General features: G+C 39.8%; 2 pseudogenes across 2 annotated transcripts; both read right to left on the bottom strand.

Annotated features, from left to right (window-relative positions):
* Positions 1-4,635: 4,635 nt before the first annotated feature.
* LOC113220214 lies at positions 4,636-6,758 on the bottom strand (annotated as a pseudogene). The gene has a single exon (XR_003307130.1). The product of XR_003307130.1 is annotated as an uncharacterized LOC113220214 (transcript).
* Positions 6,759-7,049: 291 nt separating this feature from the next.
* LOC111552413 lies at positions 7,050-17,170 on the bottom strand (annotated as a pseudogene). Its single transcript, XR_003307043.2, has 2 exons — positions 17,106-17,170; positions 7,050-8,484 (listed from the first exon to the last, which is right to left on the bottom strand). The product of XR_003307043.2 is annotated as an acyl-CoA desaturase pseudogene (transcript).
* Positions 17,171-17,397: the final 227 nt, after the last annotated feature.

Genomic DNA, 17,397 nt, shown 5'->3' with positions numbered 1-17,397 from the left:
TCATGGGGTGCCATGGGTGGGCCTGGAAACGGCACCACAAGGTCCCACTCCTGTCTGCAGGACTGGCAGCATGGCCCCCAACCTCAGGCCCTCCCTGGCCCGAAGGTGGGGCCTCACCAGGGACCCGCCCTCTTCCACCGAGGAGACTGCCTTCTGCGGCAATTCTTGATACCCAGGCTGCTGGCACCAAGGGGCACCTGCAAGCCAGCTCTAGAACCACCCTCAGCTTCCTCTAGGCCTCCCCTTTCACGCCTGCAAGTGCCCAACGTCTGGAGGGGACCAAGGTGACAGGGGGCTGGGGTGTCAGCACTTCCCTAAGCGTGGGCACACCTGGCCGGGCTGTGACAGCGTCCACGCTTCGCCCCACTCTGAGACAGGAGCAGGTGCCCTAGGCAGGAAGAGGCATGGCAGCGAGAACGGATACCCCCGAGCCTGCGGGGACAGGGGTCCTTCCTGGGCCCCCAAAGGTGCAGACTACAGAGATGGTCGAGTCCTGTGCCTAAGAGGGCAGCTGCAGCTGCACCTGGGAAGCTCCTGTCCTGCCAGCTCGGAAGGGGCGGGGCTTCCTGCTTGTCCCCTGCTCCGGGTGGCTCTGTGGAGTGTGCAGTCTCGGCCTCACCCCTGAGATCGGAGTGGGCGCCAACAGCGAGAAGAAGCTAGGCAGCGGGAGCAGGGACTTCTGAGCCTACAGGAGGCAGGGGGGCCTTCGCGGGCCCCCAAGAGCACAGAGACGCAGGGGACCAGGGCCTTGGCAGAGCGGCTCCAGCGGCACCCAGGGAGGGAGGGGCTCCTGCCTGCTCCATGGAGTTGGGGGTGGGTGGCGGGACTTCTGCCGGCTCCAGGGAGTGTTATAGCCCTGGCCACGCCTCCTCGTTGCAGCCGGTGTCTTGGTAGTGGCCGCTCTAGATGGGCCACTGCTGCCATCAATACACACTTGAAAGCCCATGTTTCCTGTATTGTCCGGGAACTAAAAAAGTTAAACAACATGCCTCCTTTCCTCTTTAGAAAAATTTTAAACCCACAGAAAATTTGAAAGAACAGAACTAACACAACCATAAACCCTCTTTCTAGATTCAACTATTAGGATTTTGCTACAGTTGGTTATCTGTATGTGTATATGTATGTGCTTAATACATATAACACACATACACGCACACACATACATATTTAAGTTGCAGATTTACTCCTAAATCATTAAACATGCATGTCCTATGAATAAAAACAATTTTCTAAATAACCACAATATCTTTGTGGTTTGTCTTCTTCCTCAAAGACTTTACAATCTAATACCCAGAACCTCTGAATAGTTACCCTATATGATAAAAGGAACTTTGCAGATGTAACTAAATTAAGGACCGTGAAATGGGGAAAAAAAAGTGGTTGGGTAAGAAAAAAGCAACCCTTGACAACCTGAAACCAGGTGGGCCCAATCTAATCACATGGTTCCTTTAGAGTAGAAGACCTCTCCTTGAGGTGGTCAGAGGAAGATGTGACTATGGAAGAATGATTAGAGAGATGCAACATTGCTAACTAAGAAGACGGATAAAGAGAGCCCCAAAGCCATAATGTCGGTGGCATTTTAAAGCTCAAAAAGGCAAGGAGATGAATTCTTCCTGTGAGCCCTTAGAAAGTAAGGCAGCCCTGTCAATACTTTGATTTTAGCTCAGTGTGACCCATGTCAAATTTCCAACGTACAGAACTATAAAATAAATTTGTGTTGTTTTAAACCAAGTTTGGGGAGATCTGTAATAGCATCAATAGAAAACAAATACAACTATTTTTATTTGTAAGAAAATTAACAGTTAATTCTATATAATCAATATGTAGCCCATATAAAATCTTTTCTTTTAAACCAAGTTTGGGGAGATCTGTAATAGCATCAATAGAAAACAAATACAACTATTTTTATTTGTAAGAAAATTAACAGTTAATTCTATATAATCAATATATAGTCCATATAAAATCTCTTCTAATTGTCTCTAGAAAAGTATTTTATAAATTTTTCCCCAAAATCTAGGATCCAGTGAAATTTACACGTTACATTTGTTTTTTTGTCTCTTTGGTCTCTTTTAATCTAGAACAGTAGCTTTGCCTTTGTTTGTCCTGACATTGACTGTTCTATTTAAGAGTCCAGGCTGGCTGTCTTATAGAATGTCCCTTATTCGGGATTTGTCTAAGTGCTTTTCACATGATTAGATTCAACTTAGATAATTTCTTGGCAAGGATATACGTCATAGGCAATGATGTGCACTTTTTATTGCTTCAAAGCTTGAGGCTCTTATCAGGTTGTCCAACTTTTGGTGAGTCTAAATTTGATCACTTGTTTCAGAAGATGACTGTGATTCTTTTATTGTAAAAGCTATGGCTTTGTAATTGATGTCATCTGTAGGCTAATATTTTGAGAGTTTCAAATATGTTGTTCTCCAAAAACTTTTCACCTAATGACTTTACCATTGATTGATGATTCTTGCCTGCATTAGTTATTACATTGGAGTTGAAAGATGCATTATTTTTCTCATTCTGTGATTTCTTCTATATTTATGAAGCATTACATTTTGTAAACACAGTCATCCCCATGGTATACATAGGGGATTGGTTCTAGGAACCAATCACAGGATGCTCAAGTCCCTTATGTAAAATGACATAGTATTTGCATATAAACTATGCACATCATCCCATACACTTTAAATTATTGCTAGATTACTTAGAATTCCTAATACATCACGTCACTTTATTTGTGAATTTACTTCATAGTAAAATCAAGTTTTGCCTTTTGGAACCTTAGGAAACTTTTTTGATCTGTAGTTGGTTGAATCTACACATGTGGAACCCACAGATATGGAGGGCCAACTGTATAAGCTTTTCTATTTCCCTGTTATTGCTTCTCTTTCTCTCTCTCTCTGTCACTCTCTCAATCAGATGACTTAGGACATTTTTATGACTGTTTATATCCCATAAACCTCTTCAAGAACAACACTGCTCTTTTGAATCCCACTCATTTTAGAGAATTTCTGTGCTTTCAGACACAACAGAATATCCCAGATTGACCTTGTCCTGTCCCAAACCGGCAATCAAGCACTTTTGTAAGGAGAGGGATCTCTGGTTCCTTTAAATGAGGAATGGAATTTAGAAACCAAGATCTGGGTGCTATTTTCACTCACTGTTCTTGAGATGCAATGAGTTATTGATGCAATTAGCTTATTGATTTTTCAGTCTTTTTTCTTCTCTATCAATGTTCTTGTAAGTGTGGGGTTGGCCATATCCCCAAAGTTTTGAAATAAAGTATTTCATTACACTCACTTTAAAATATTTTCTAAATTGCTACTGTGATTTCTTCTTTGAGATACAAGTTTTTAAAGATTATTACTTAATTTCCAAATCTATGAGGATTTTCTGGTTTTCTTTCTGCTGTTGTGTTATTTTAGTACTTTGTTTTCTTTTTCGGATTCACTTCACCTTTATTATGAACAAACACAATCTCAGATTAGTATAATTAGCTTCAGAGTTGATATTAATAGAAATTATTCCAAAATTATTCTTGTCACAAGTAACTACTATCCCACATAAAAAGGGAAAAATCCCACCCAATCAAAGGTATCCTCTGTATGTTTCCACGGCGATGTGTTGTTTATGCATTCTCAATGTTTTTCTGGCTAGTTATCCACCACTTCTCCAATGGATTCATTCCATCTCTTGGAGAACCATATAGACTAATGACAGCATCAGGGACACATCGACATATCAAGATCATGGTGGACATTGTTATTATAAAAACTACTCAGGTCTTGAGAATTCCTGTGCTGAAGAATCCCAAAATGATTTATAAAAAGTATTAGTCACGCCTCAAAACTGCCCTTTGAGGTAGGTCAGTATTATTATCCCCATTTTAACAGAAGGAAAACTGAGGCACATTATAGTTAAGTGACTTGCCCAGGGTCACATAGCAAATCAGTGGCACAGTGGTAGGAGAGGCCCTGGCCTTAACCACCAGCATAACATGGCCACCGCCCTTTTTTAACCTTTCATGATGACCTATTTCAGCTACACTTACAGAGAGTACACTCAAGATACTAGCAAACCAAGGAGAAAATTTTCCATTTTAAATGCTACAACCATCTTTTAACCTAAAAAAATATTATAAATCAAATACATTCAAATTACTTCCACCCTCCATCAAATGTAGACACTTAAGAAAAGCAGCCCTAACAAAAGTTTCCAGAATGAATCCCAGAAGGAAATCCTGCAAATCATGATACTGTTAATCCTCCACTCAGGTCCCTTTTTCTACAAGCCACTTCAGTAGGCTCTCAGGTGCAAAAGGATTCCACAGAGGGAGTGAGGGCAGGCTCATATGCAACACTGTGATTAGAAAAGATGTAAGGCACCCGGGTTGTCAGCACACTACCAAAGCAAGGACTGTTAGAAATCCAGACTCTTGATCAGATCTGAGTTTATTATTAATGTGTCACTTGAATTGAGCTTTAGAATCTTGAAAACAGTGTTCCTTACTCAGCAGACACACCCCTACCCCCACCCACACCCACACCCATACATACATTGGGGCCCTCAGCCTGAGGTGCCATCCAGCCTGATGTATGGTCATGGTACAGATCAGATCCATGGCACACGATTACAATAGGAAGAAGTGAAAGTTGTTTTTTATTATTCATATATTATCAAGCAGGCCTCTGATGACCTGTGGAATTATAAATACCAGCAGACATTTCCAAGGGGTAGGCGCACAGGTCAACAGAACTAAACTACAGTGATCTTCCCTTAGATTCTTTTCTACTGAGGTGAATAGCTCAAAAGACAAGGATGCCTTTAGTTCAGGCTAACCCCTATAGCCTCTCTGCAATTAACACAGGAAGAAAGGCGCTCCTCCCTTCCAGCACTGGGGCTCAACAGTGGACTGAGTGTTTGGTAGTGTACATTTCCAATCTTAATAGAGCAAAGCCACGCTTCTGCTTTGATGACTGAGCTACAGGGACAGGAGTGGTCCAAGGTTCTCAAAATACTGGTGTTCTGTGTTTGTTTTTGTTTTTTTCCAGACTTCTATACTATTGTCTGCCCTAGGCTGTAGGGAATACAGGTTAGTTTGCTGAACAGACACTCTGTTCAGCAGGGTTTGTAGTATCTCAAATCTCAGGTCTCAGCCAAAGCTTTGCAGTTCACCCTGACTCCAGGGAATAGGGCCTCTTTTCGGGGTGAGGCACTTGCGTTCTTGCCCTTGCTTCTTTCCAGTGAGAACTGTTTCCTCCTACTTCTACAAGCATTGTATTGCCGGCTGAGAGCACTGACTCAGGCGGGGCACCCTTACCGAGCAAGCAGGGGGCATTCAGCATGCTCTCTGGTTCTGACCCAGACAGAGGGGATTGAAAATAAACCCTCTTTTGCTCTGTGGCTGACCCACCGGCTCAAAGTGAGCACTTGGATTGGCTGTGCCTTATGAGAGAAGGAGAGAGAAAGAGAGGCTCTCGGGGCCAGAAATGTTTCTGGGAGGGTTTGCCAGCCTTGTCTTGAGCCATCAGTGTGGTAAGGGAGCACAGGGGTGTAAGTGGAGACACCCTGGAGGCCACATGAAAGTGGCAGCTAGCTGTACTTTCGAAAGAGAAGCAATGATTCAGTGACCCTGAGCATTCTGTCTGCAGGAGGGAGCTGCCTGGACAGCAAGTCATCACTGCCTCTGAATACACGCAAAGGAGGCTGCGTGTCCAGGGAAAGAAGAAAATGTTCAGAGAAGAGAAAGATCTGGTAAAAGAAAAGGGACAGACAGGGTAGTGCCAGGAATCAAGAATCAGGGTAGTGAAGAGATTCCTAACCCTGCCCTCCAGGCAGTTCTATACTTTAGGCTAGGTGTTAACAGAGCCGAGAGAGAGAGAGAGAGAGAAGGGGCACAACACTGGAGAAGCCTTCTAGTTTTTACTCATTTCAAGGAGAAACTGGAACTAATTAATGAATGGACCTAATAGCTAGCTTACTTCATTAAGACTCCCAATAACTCAGTAATATTCTCAAGCCCCTGGCAACATGTTTTCAGATCCCTTCCAATGTGAAGTTTGCTGTTAGAAGCTGCCTATAGATCCTGTCCCTCAACCTCTCCATCTCATGTCCAGCAGTGGAGAGGAAATTGGCAACCCAACTAATTCCTCCTCTCCTTCAGAGTTTTTTCAAACATCCCTCTTTGGGAGGGAAATACTCTTAATAGTTTAACGTTCTAAGCAATGTATATATGTATATATATTTTATGTTTGACCCGACTCCACCTCCTAAAATCCTTCCCTTTTTTTGGATGTTTGGAAATGCCACAGCCATCTTATTACTATGAGGGGAGCAACCAATATCCTGAAGATGGCAGAGCAGAAAGAGGAAAGAACTGTGATGAGCAGCTCGTGGAATCCTCAAAATTCTATGAGCTGCTGTTTTTACCAATTCTGGAAACACCCAACTTGAAGACTTCTTGATACATGAACTAAGAAATCTCCTTGTTATTAAAGAAAAAAAGAAAGAAAGAAAAGAAAACCCTTCCTCAGCAGAGACCACTTTTACTACAAACTCAGAATGTCTCTTCTTTATCCTCAGCCTAAACTATATGTTGTGACATTGAATTAGCATTGCCAAACACCACAGCCACTTCTTACCCCAAGCCAGGAGAGAATGCAAGCATGCTGTGTGGTGGGGCTTGAAGTCCTCACTAGGTAGGCAGCTGCACGTCTGATCATGGCAACAGGTTCCTCTTGGTTCACTTCCCTCGTCCTCCACAGTTTATCTGCTTTAGAAGCTTTATGTCAAATGACGTTGCTTTTCCATTCCATCTAGCAAAACCCTGGGCTGAAGATAATTAACAGGGGACTGCCCAGAAGATTTTGTTTTATCTTTAGCTCAAGCCACCTACTTCAAAGCTCACAACAGCTCAAGGAAAGACAGCTATCTGGAGCAAAGACCATTCGTTTTAGGTTACAGAAAGGTTGTCTAAGCTTTGGAACCTGGACACTGAACAAAGATTGACCAGCTGCTTTCCTGGGAGGCAATAAGAGAAAGAAGGGCGATAGCAACAAAGTGAAAAGGAGGACAATGGGCCTAGAAGAGAGGGAGGATCAGAGAAGAAATAATATCAGCTTAACGTCATAAAGGCAGAGTTGTTGGCTTTCAATACCTTTGTATTTTAAAAGAACACTGTACTGGAATGGGTTAACATCGTCATCTTTAGCATTCTGGTAGCATTATTCAGTAGTTAGTAAACAGACATTAAAACCTCTGCCTGGCTGGCTTTTGAAAAAGGAACCTGAGGGACTCCAAACTCAGCCACTCTTGTAGATTCAGTCTCCGGTTCTTTTAATCCTGGCCAAGGTGGAGGCCTTGGAGACTTTCTTCCGGTCATAGGCCAGACCCAGGGAGGCCATGCAATCAATGAAGAATGTGGTGAAGCTGATGTGCCAGCGGTACTCACCGGCAGAGCAGTCATAGGGAAAGGAGTGGTGGTAGTTGTGGAAGCCCTCACCCACAGCTCCAAGTGAAACCAGGACATTCTCCCGGGGGCTAATGTTCTTGTGATAAGGACGATATCCGAAGAGGTAGGCAGCACTGTTCACCAGCCAGGTGGCATTAAGCACTACAGCATACCGCAAGAAAGTGGCAACGAACAAGCTGTGTTGAAAAGTTTCATCCCAGAAACACCAGGGCACAAGCGTGGGCAGGATGAAGCACATATCAGCAGCAGACTGGGGTTTGTAGTACCTCCTCTGGAACATCACCAGTTTCTCGGCTTCTAGATCAGACAAGTCTAGCATACCACCCTTCTCTTTGACAGCTAGGTGTTTGCACACAAGCAGCCAACCCACGCGAGAGAAGACAAAGCCGTGTCTGGAATTATGAGGATCAGCATGTGTTTCTGAAAACTTGTGGTGGGCACGGTGGTCATGAGCCCATTCATAGATATCATTCTGGAATGCCATTGTGTTGGCAATGATCAGAAAGAGCCGCAGAGGCAGCCAAGGTTTGTAAGACGGGTGGCTCCACAGAGGATGAGCTCCTGCTGTTATGCCCAGGGACCTGACAAAATAGTAGAATAACCCCCAAAGCCAGGAGTAGAACTTGCAGGTAGAAATCAAAGTGATCCTAAACAGGGCGCCCAAGTGTAGCAGAGACATAAGGATGATGTTTCTCCAGACATAATTAACCTTGGGGCTTGGGCTTTCCTTATCTTTGTAGGTGGGGTCATATATATCATCTTTTATATCAGGACGAATGTCTTCTTCCAAGTAGAGGGGCATCGTCTCCAACTTATCTCCCCCATTCTGCAGGACCCTGGAGGGAGGCACTGTGATGGTGGTGGTGGTGGTATAGGAGCTAGAGATAACTCCGTCCCGTGTTCCCGTCCCCCAGGTGTGTGGCAGGGGGACGTGGCTGCCACCCCAGGATCGGGAGCTCCGGGGACGCGGGCAGCCTTGCCTCCCTCCCAGGCGAGCGCCGGGGGCTCGGTACCTATGTTAGTACTTTGAAGAATGTGAAGACTTGCCTGGCCCAGCATACGATCAGTTGTGTTAAACATTCTATCTGAACTTGAAAAGAATGTGAATTCCATAACTTAGATGTAAGTTTATTAATATGTAATTAGATCAACTTTGTTAGTAATGTTCAAGTCTTCTACATCTTGAATGATTTTTAACCTGTTTTATTATTTACAAAGAGATATGTGTTAAAATATCCAATTATGGCTGTGAATTTGTTTTTTATGTATTTGTTTCACCTAGAGAAAGACAATGTTAGTAGGTACATAAAAGTCTAGAATTGCCATATCATTCTAGTGACTCAAAGTTTAATTAGGAAATATTCCTCTTTATTGGTAGTAATGCTTCTTGCCACTGTTAGTATGAGCTTTCTTTTAGTTAGTTTTTGAATACTATTTTTTTTTCATCCTTTTACTTTTGGTCTTTTATTTCAACTTAAGAAATGTCTTTTGTAAGCAGCATAGGTTTTCAAATTTTTGTTTTAAATCCAGTCTGAAAATCTTTGTTAGTGTTTTCAGTCTATTTACATTTACTATAAGTAACATTACATTTGAGTTCAAATCTGCCACACTACTCTCTGCATTCTATTTATCCACCTTTGCTGTGCTCCTTTTTTCTTGCTTTCTCTCAGATTAAGTATTTTCTTATTATTTGTATTTTCTGCCTTGTTAGACTGATAATTATATATTATTCTTTTAGTGGTTACTCTAATGGTTACATTGCTGACTTATTAAAGTCTAATAAAAACTAATACTCAGCATTTCTTAGACAGTGCAAACACATTGGAACATATTGATTTACACCATTCATGCTGTTTGTGTTATTATTAAAAAGTATTTTTAACTCCTTAAAACATTGTTTATATTGTTTTATAAAGTCAATATTTATGCAGATTTATGTTTATTATGTAGTCTTTCCATTGTTTTTCACTTCCGATATATCTCTGTGCTGCCTTTTGGATCATTTTTCTATGAGCAGATCCTTATAGCATATCTGAAATAATTACTGACACAATTACTGACATAAGAGTACACGTTAAGAAATGAATATGGGCTGGGCACGGTGGTTCACACCTGTAATCCCAGCACTTTGCGAGGCCAAGGCAAGCAGATTACCTGAGGTCAGGAGCTTGAGACCAGCCTGGGCAACATGGTGAAATCCCATCTCTACTAAAAATACAAAAATTAGCTGGGCGTAGTGGCGCACACCTGTAATCCCAGCTACTTGGGAGGCTGAAGCAGGAGAATTGCTCAAGTCTGGGTGAAGGAGGTTGCAGTGAGCCGAAATCATGCCACTGCACTCCAGCATGGCTGACAGAGCAAGTCTCTGTCTCAAAAAAATAAAAAATAAAAAAAAGAGAGATAAATGAATATGAAATATAGCAGGGATTCAGAAGACAAGTGAGTTGGGAAGTGTTAAATTTGAAGAATTGGAAGGAAGGTCAAACAGGAGCTTATTTATAAGAGAGCTTCTTATTTCTTCAGACTGACAACTGGCTTACAGGTTTAAGACTCTTAAATCATCCAGTAATAAGAGTCAACGTTAAAACTTGTAGGTGAAGCTTAAAATTGGTAAGACGTTGACTTTGAACCATGAATGGAGTTGGTCCAATGACAGTCTTTTAGATGGGATGCTGTGTTTGGAGTATAATTATTCCATTCAGACTGCTCTCTACCCTCTACAATTTACGCATAAGCACAGAGGAGGAAAAGCCTGCAATGAAAAAAAAGAAAAAAAAAGAAAGAAAGAAAAAGATAAAAAAGAAAAAAAAAGAGGCAGTGTATATTTTTTAGATTCTTTTAAGGTATGGATTCTGAGGCAGACAATCCTACAGTTTGAATCTCAGCTTTTATACTTCCAAGCTATTTTGTCTTAATTAATTATCTCTGCCTCTTTCTCTCTATGATCTTTTCATTTCCTCAGCTAGACAATGAATATAATGAGAGTGCTTATCTTATTGGGTTCTTGTGAGAAATAAATGAGATTATCTTTAAAAGTGGTAAGTCCATGCATTGCACTTAGTAAGAGCTCAATAAATATTAGCTGCCCACACTCATATAGTCTTTCAGGGAGACTGGTGACACAGGGCAGCATTTCATCATGACAATTGTATGAATACAATGTTTTATAGAATGTATGTGCAGAAGGAGACATTTCCACCCAGTTTGGTATAATGCCTGTTAAGAGAAACAGGTAAGTATGGTAACAGCCACACTAAGATCAGAAAGAAGTGGTAGAAATGACCTGAGTCAGGTTGCCAATAGGAAAACAGAAATAGTGTAGGAAGAAATGTTGGGCACATCAAAGTAGAAGAAGAGAAGGGAAGGGTTATGCTTCCTCAGCATGAGGTACCCTAAACCCAGGAAGGAGGGGTTGGGAATAAGTTTTATAGACACTCTGCTGGTGGAGTTGAGACAGGGAGTTTTCTTTTTTGTTGTCAATGCCATGTTTCCTTTTTGTATCCTTCAGATTAGTGGAACCAGAGAGAACATCAGATTACATAGTATTATGTATAAGTATGACCTTAATACATAGCAGAAGAAGCCTAGTATAGCAGCAGAAGGCTTTTTCTTCTTTGGGTTCGTGTGTACAGTCTAGAGAGAAAGAGGGCAATCTGAAGAAGAAGACCCTAATACACAGAGAAGAACTCAAATACATACAGTGGATGGTATTGGTGTCCTTCTCAGATCCCTTTAACTGCCTAGTGCACCCATGTACCTGTCGCTATGTGCATCAGCTGTTATCAACTCACAACCACCCCCTTCTCCCAAGACTTGCAAAACTGAAGCTGTCTCACCTAGAAGGCTATTTCTCACCCAGACCTGCGCTGATTGGCTGGGTCCTTTGCCCAACATGGAACTAACTTATTTGTCTAATTTTCACTCAGAGTACCCCACCGTGGTCTCAGGATGAAATTAGCTTCTGAAAGCACCTCTCTGACCTGTTCTGCTCCTACCGCTTCCCTTTCTGTAAGACATCACTTGAACAAGAATCCTAATCTCAGGATCAATTTCGAGGAAGCCCAACCCATGACAAAAGGAAATACAAAAATAAATCCTACTAGCTTTGAAGACAAATAAACATCATCAGAGAAGTTTAGTTTTACAGGCTCCGGACCAAATGCTGTGTATCATTCACCACATAGAAACATTCTAAAAACATATTTTATGGATATTATTTCTAATCTTTTTTGCAAGGTATTAAAAATGTCTTTTGCTTTTTCTTATTAATAGCAATCTCTCATCCATACTCTGCTCTGCACTTCAATTCACCAGAGTCATGCTGCCCACTTTCTGACTGATAGAGATAGCATAGGTATCTCCACAGCTTTGTCTAGTAATGATGATAATAACAGTAAGTGCTGACATTCTTTGAACACTTGTACATCCCAATAGCTTCTGGAAGTACTTATATAGATTAACTCATTTAATCCTCAAAGTGGCCCAATGAGATAGGGATCATTATTGTCCTTGTTTTGAAGAAGAGGAAACTAAAGCACAAAGTTTTTAAAGGCAACTTCTCAAGGTCACATAATGCAAATAGAGGTGTTAGGTTAGTCCAGTCCAGACTTTCTGAATACAGAGATCACGTTTTTAACGACTAGTCTCCTATATCCACCCGCTCCCACCAACTCTACAACATCTGAGGTGATATAATGGCTCCACACTCTCTCAGTTCTCTGTTACTTCCCATGGAGGAAAATACATAAGTTGCCCATATGATATACAGTCCTCATCTCACCCAGAAAGATTTTCTTGTGAAAAAAATACGAGGTTATTATGGGAGATAATATGTATGTTATCTTACATGACAAAAAAGAATTTGCAGATGTGATTAAGTTAAAGACCTTGAGATTAAGTGATTATTCTGAATTATCTGGGTGGTCCACTGTAATCACAAGGATCTTTAAAAAAGGAAATGGGGAGCCAGATTCGGAATTTATTAGACTTTTCACCTTCAGAACCAATTTGTGTTTTAAGCCAGTAAATTTGTATTAATTTATTACAACAGCAATAGAAAATTAATGCAGAGACCGAGATAATGCATGTAAGATGATTACCATGGTGCATAACTGGAACATAGACCTAGTATCCAACTATTAGATATTATTATTATTGCTGTTTTTATTTATTATTAATGATATCATTTTGAATGTCTGAGAAGGCTTCAAAGAGCAGTTGTAGCCTAACTTGGTCATTACATACTGATGAACTAAAAACAATGGGAAGTACCTGGTAGAAGGAACAATGTTGGCAAAAATATGGTAATGGAATAACATAAGGTTTGCTGAGAAGCATGTTTTGGAGATCCTTCAATGACAAACTTTATGCAATTGGAAGCCTTTAGAGTTAGTGATATGTTGGAAGCTTTGTTTTCAAGAACGTAATCTGATGAGTAATTGACACTGGGCAAAGTTCAAGAAAAAGACACTGACTCTAGTACTGAGATAAGAGCAAGAATTAAAGAAATACAGTGGAAGAAGAAATAATGGGATAGATAGAGTATGACCTTCCTGAGGGCTGGGCCTCTGTATCACTCATTTTTTGGGAACACCTAAGAGTGTGACGGTATTGATTATGAAATATATACTAGTTTAACAAGGAAAGAAACCATTTAGAGAAAAGGCTAAATAAGATGTGACTTATGTCTCCAAGTTCTGGGATAATATCTAGTATCTTTCTCTTAGCCTCAGTGTCTAGGAGAGTGTTTCCACTAATGCTCAAAAAAAGATTTATTTTGGATGGGTTTTATGCCTTTATTTCAACTCCATAATGAACTAAAGCTCTGTAGAGAGGCAAGAATGGGAGATACTTGAATTGCCAGTAAAGAGATAATTGAATTAGTAAATGTGAGTAAACAAAACCTTAAAATGCAGTCCATATGGGAAAAACTCTGGATGATCCAGCAATTGCTATAATTGCCCAGAATCTGAATCTCAAACTTCTTACTCCTTGACCACTGTGTTCATGTTATACCACAGTTGTCTGATTAGAAATACTAAATGACTAATAATTATTAACAATATTTTTCTTATAAGCTACAAGCCAGAAAATATATCTACCTTCAACTTTGTTGGGATTATTAGTTAGAAAATGTTTCTAATTAATGTAAATCTTAAGGAGGCAGATACTGAAGAAGTGAAAGTACTTGGGATAATAATGTAGAAAAAATTAAGATACTGTTTTTCTATTAGCAAGGATTTATATGCTTTTATTTGTTCCCAGCAAAAGAATCATTATCTCCCCCCACTCATTAAATCATTTGATTGCACACTCAGTCTTTTAAGAGTTCCCAAATGTCATGCAGTTTTAACATAATATTTGTTTGTGTGTGTGCATTTTGGGAAAGGTGTGCTTGCTAATAAATTTAAGACAGCATGGCTGCATTTCATATGGCACCTAACCTCAGTCCTGTGAAATACTGTCATGGTTACCTGCAAAGCAGCAGGATGTATGTGGGTGAATGATGAGGTTCAAACAGTGTAAGAATAGGCTTTTTAACAGAAACCAGATTGTGGACAAAGAGAGGAAGGTGGAGGAAGGTAGGAGGAAGTGTGAGCAGACCAATGATCAGCTGTTTTTGAACTAATGCATTGACTAAATAATTTCTTTTCTGTAGTCATTACCTGATAATTATTAGTTTCAAATGGTTGCATCTCAGAGACTGTGTCCTTTATGGAAGTTGCCCCACAACAAATTGGAAGAAAGTGGGAGTGAAATTATAAATTATCAAAGTAAGCGAATTATTCAAGGAAAGGATGAGTGTGTTCATTAGGACACAGGGTGGTCCCCGTACTTCAGGCATTTGGAGATTATTGAAACACTGAATAATTCAGCTTGTAAGCTTTAGTACATTTACCTAGACTCTTTAGCCACTTTTGTGTTTAAACTGCTTTGCAATGATAATTTGTTGTTCATAAAGCCTTCTCCTAAAAAAAACAAAATTTCTTTCTATGGTTATTAAAAGTCTTCGTTAATGCCTAGATTTGTCAAAATCTAGGTTGATTCGACTTATTTGTAAAAAGTTACTCATTATTTCATTCTGTTTCCTACTTTTCAGCAGCTTGGTTAAAGTGTAATATTATCTTATTATTTTTACATTACTCTATGAATTTAGAGGAGAAAGAAAATGGCTAAAAAGAGATGGCATTTTTAAAAGCATAGATAGTACAGTAATAAACTTAACAACACTGTGTAGCTCTTAGCAAACACCAACCTAGGCCGTGGAGCAATAACAACAAAAAAAACGCCACATGCACAAAACAGAAAAAAAGACAAATGTGATGAGCCCCATGTGAAGCAGAGGAGCAAAGGGATTTGGGACTACAGAAGACTGAGCAATTAAAAAGAGACTAAGTTATAAACAAAGATTATTAAAACCAAACTCCGACACAAGCTTGTTTACTATTCACATAATGAATATGAGAATTGATACTTAAAACAAGTTTCTGAACATTCCCATTAGGGATAACATAAAACTAAGGACATCCTGTCACCCAAAAAAAGCAACAAATTCTTTTTGAAAGATATAGACTCCTTGAATCTGGTGATTCCATCTTAATTTACCTATTCTTGTATAATCTCAGATGAGTATTTTATAATCGTGTATGACTCGATAAAATGAAAACAAGTTTGCCAAAAAATATACAACTTCAGGAGATAGAATCTGATTTGTGAAGATACTCTTTCCATGAAGTTTAACTTTTTTTCTAGTAGATAATTTAGTACTATTATTTCTGCAGTTTAAATTGATGCTAAAGATATATAGAAATGAAACTGGTAAGAAAAGAGCAATTTTTTTGTTTGTTTTTGTTTTTGTTCTTTATTCCCAGAAGAAAAGCCTCAAGCTGCAGCAGGGCAGTTTTTCTCCAGGGTCCAATTATAACAGAGCCAATTATGTTTTATGATGCATTCACGACCCTTGCAATTCTTCTACATGCATACATAAAACTCAGCACATGTATGTGTCAGCATTTACTAATATGTATTCCAAATATTGCTTCATCCATCAACAGAACTGTACAGCCAAAAAGGAAGTAAAAACTAAAATGTGCTTCATTAGCTTTTCAAATAATGTTAAATTTACAGACATGTTAAAGAGCAGGCTGCTGTCTCAGATTAAGCCAGACTCTGCAAGGTAAGAACCAATAAAGGTAAATATTTTCAGTTGATGATACAATCTAATTCTTTAAAAAAAAAAAAATTAGTCTGGGCGCGGTGGCTCACACCTGTAATCCCAGCACTTTGGGAGACCGAGGCAGGTGGATCACGAGGTCAGGAGATCGAGACCATCCGGGCTAACACGGTGAAACCCTGTCTCTACTAAAAATACAAAAAAATTAGCCGGGCGTCGTGGCAGGCGCCTGTAGTCCCAGCTACTCGGGAGGCTGAGGCAGGAGAATGGCGTAAACCCGGGAGGCGGGGCTTGCAGTGAGCTAGATTGTATCACTGCACTTGAGCCTGGGTGATAGAGCCAAGACTCCATCTCAAAATAAATAAATAAAATAAAATAAAATAAAATAAAATAAAATAAAATAAAATAAAATAAAATAAAAATTACAACTGCCTTTTTGTGTCCCTGTATCTCACCAGCACAAACAAACAAACAAACAAACAAAAAAACCCACAAACTTTTACAAGTCGAAATCTAAGATCTCATTTGCAGCCGGTTGACCCAAAATCCATAGCATTGTCGTGAACCTGCTGTGAACAAAAGCCAATACATCACTGTATACTACATGTTCTCTGGTTCTCATAATGGGAAAAAGATTCAGGAAGCAAAACAAACATTTGCAAAGGAAAGAATCCTTTCTTATGATATTTTGGTGTGACTTGTCTTTAAAGTGAATTGAGCTGTCATTCTTTTATTTTTTTTCCTATAAAATAAACATTACTGTTTTAATGCCAGCTGGGTTTTCCTTCTCAGAATATAACTTACAATGGAAAAAAATTCTTTTTTTTTGGAGAATAATTATTTTCTTGTTCAATAACTCTACGCCTTCTAATTCTTGCTTTGTCGTTCTAGTACATACATCAGTAAGCATTCTATGATAACCAGAAGAATATTTGTAAACATATTAATAAATGTTTTGCCATAGATTTAGAGCTATAATTTTAGAGGTGAAAGCCATTTAGAAATCTCTCAATTTTACTGATATATAGTTTGAGGTCCACAAATATTCAGTGGCCAAGATCTCCTGTGAGAGTCAGAAAAGACAGTAAGACAGATCTTATGACGGACGTTTGTTTCTTATTAGAGGGGGAAAAACACTTGAATCGAATATTTGGTTACAAGCTTTTTTTTAAAGGCAGCAATAGTCCTTAATGGTTCTGAGTCTGCAGGGTAGGCTGGAAACTTAATCTTCTCTCTCTCCCCAGTGATGTTGATAGAATTTTTTAAAACTACTATACGTACAAAGAGAACAAAAAGGTGTGGTGTCAGCAGGCAAGAGGTTTTATCAAATGTCTGGAAGACAGAAAGTGGATTGAAGAATGCCAACAAATAGAGCAGGCTGTGGGAATCCATTGTAGAATTACCACAGAGGAAATGAAGAGGAGGGAGTCCAGGTTTGAACATGGAAATGTCGTGTATTACTGAGCACCAGGCACTTTACTCCCCCTCCTCAAACCTCCACATGCAGAACAACCTGCTGCCGGCATCTACCCAGTGAAACCTCCAACAGAGTACAGTTCCCTAAATGACTCAATAGAGCCCTCTGGTAAGAAGTAAAGAAGCGAATTTGAATGTTGGCATCCTAGTTTAAATCTGCTTTAATTCTAGAATGCAAGGCATATCTGAACTAAAAGCCAGGTGTCTGACTCATTACCCTTAAGAATCAGTCAACATACTCGTTAATGTACAAAGAGTACACTTTTTTCCTATTATT

The sequence above is a fragment of the Piliocolobus tephrosceles genome, chromosome 8 (genome assembly GCF_002776525.5).
Source record: "Piliocolobus tephrosceles isolate RC106 chromosome 8, ASM277652v3, whole genome shotgun sequence".
NCBI classification, from domain to species: Eukaryota; Metazoa; Chordata; class Mammalia; order Primates; family Cercopithecidae; genus Piliocolobus; species Piliocolobus tephrosceles.
This window is presented reverse-complemented; position numbering and strand designations above follow the sequence as displayed.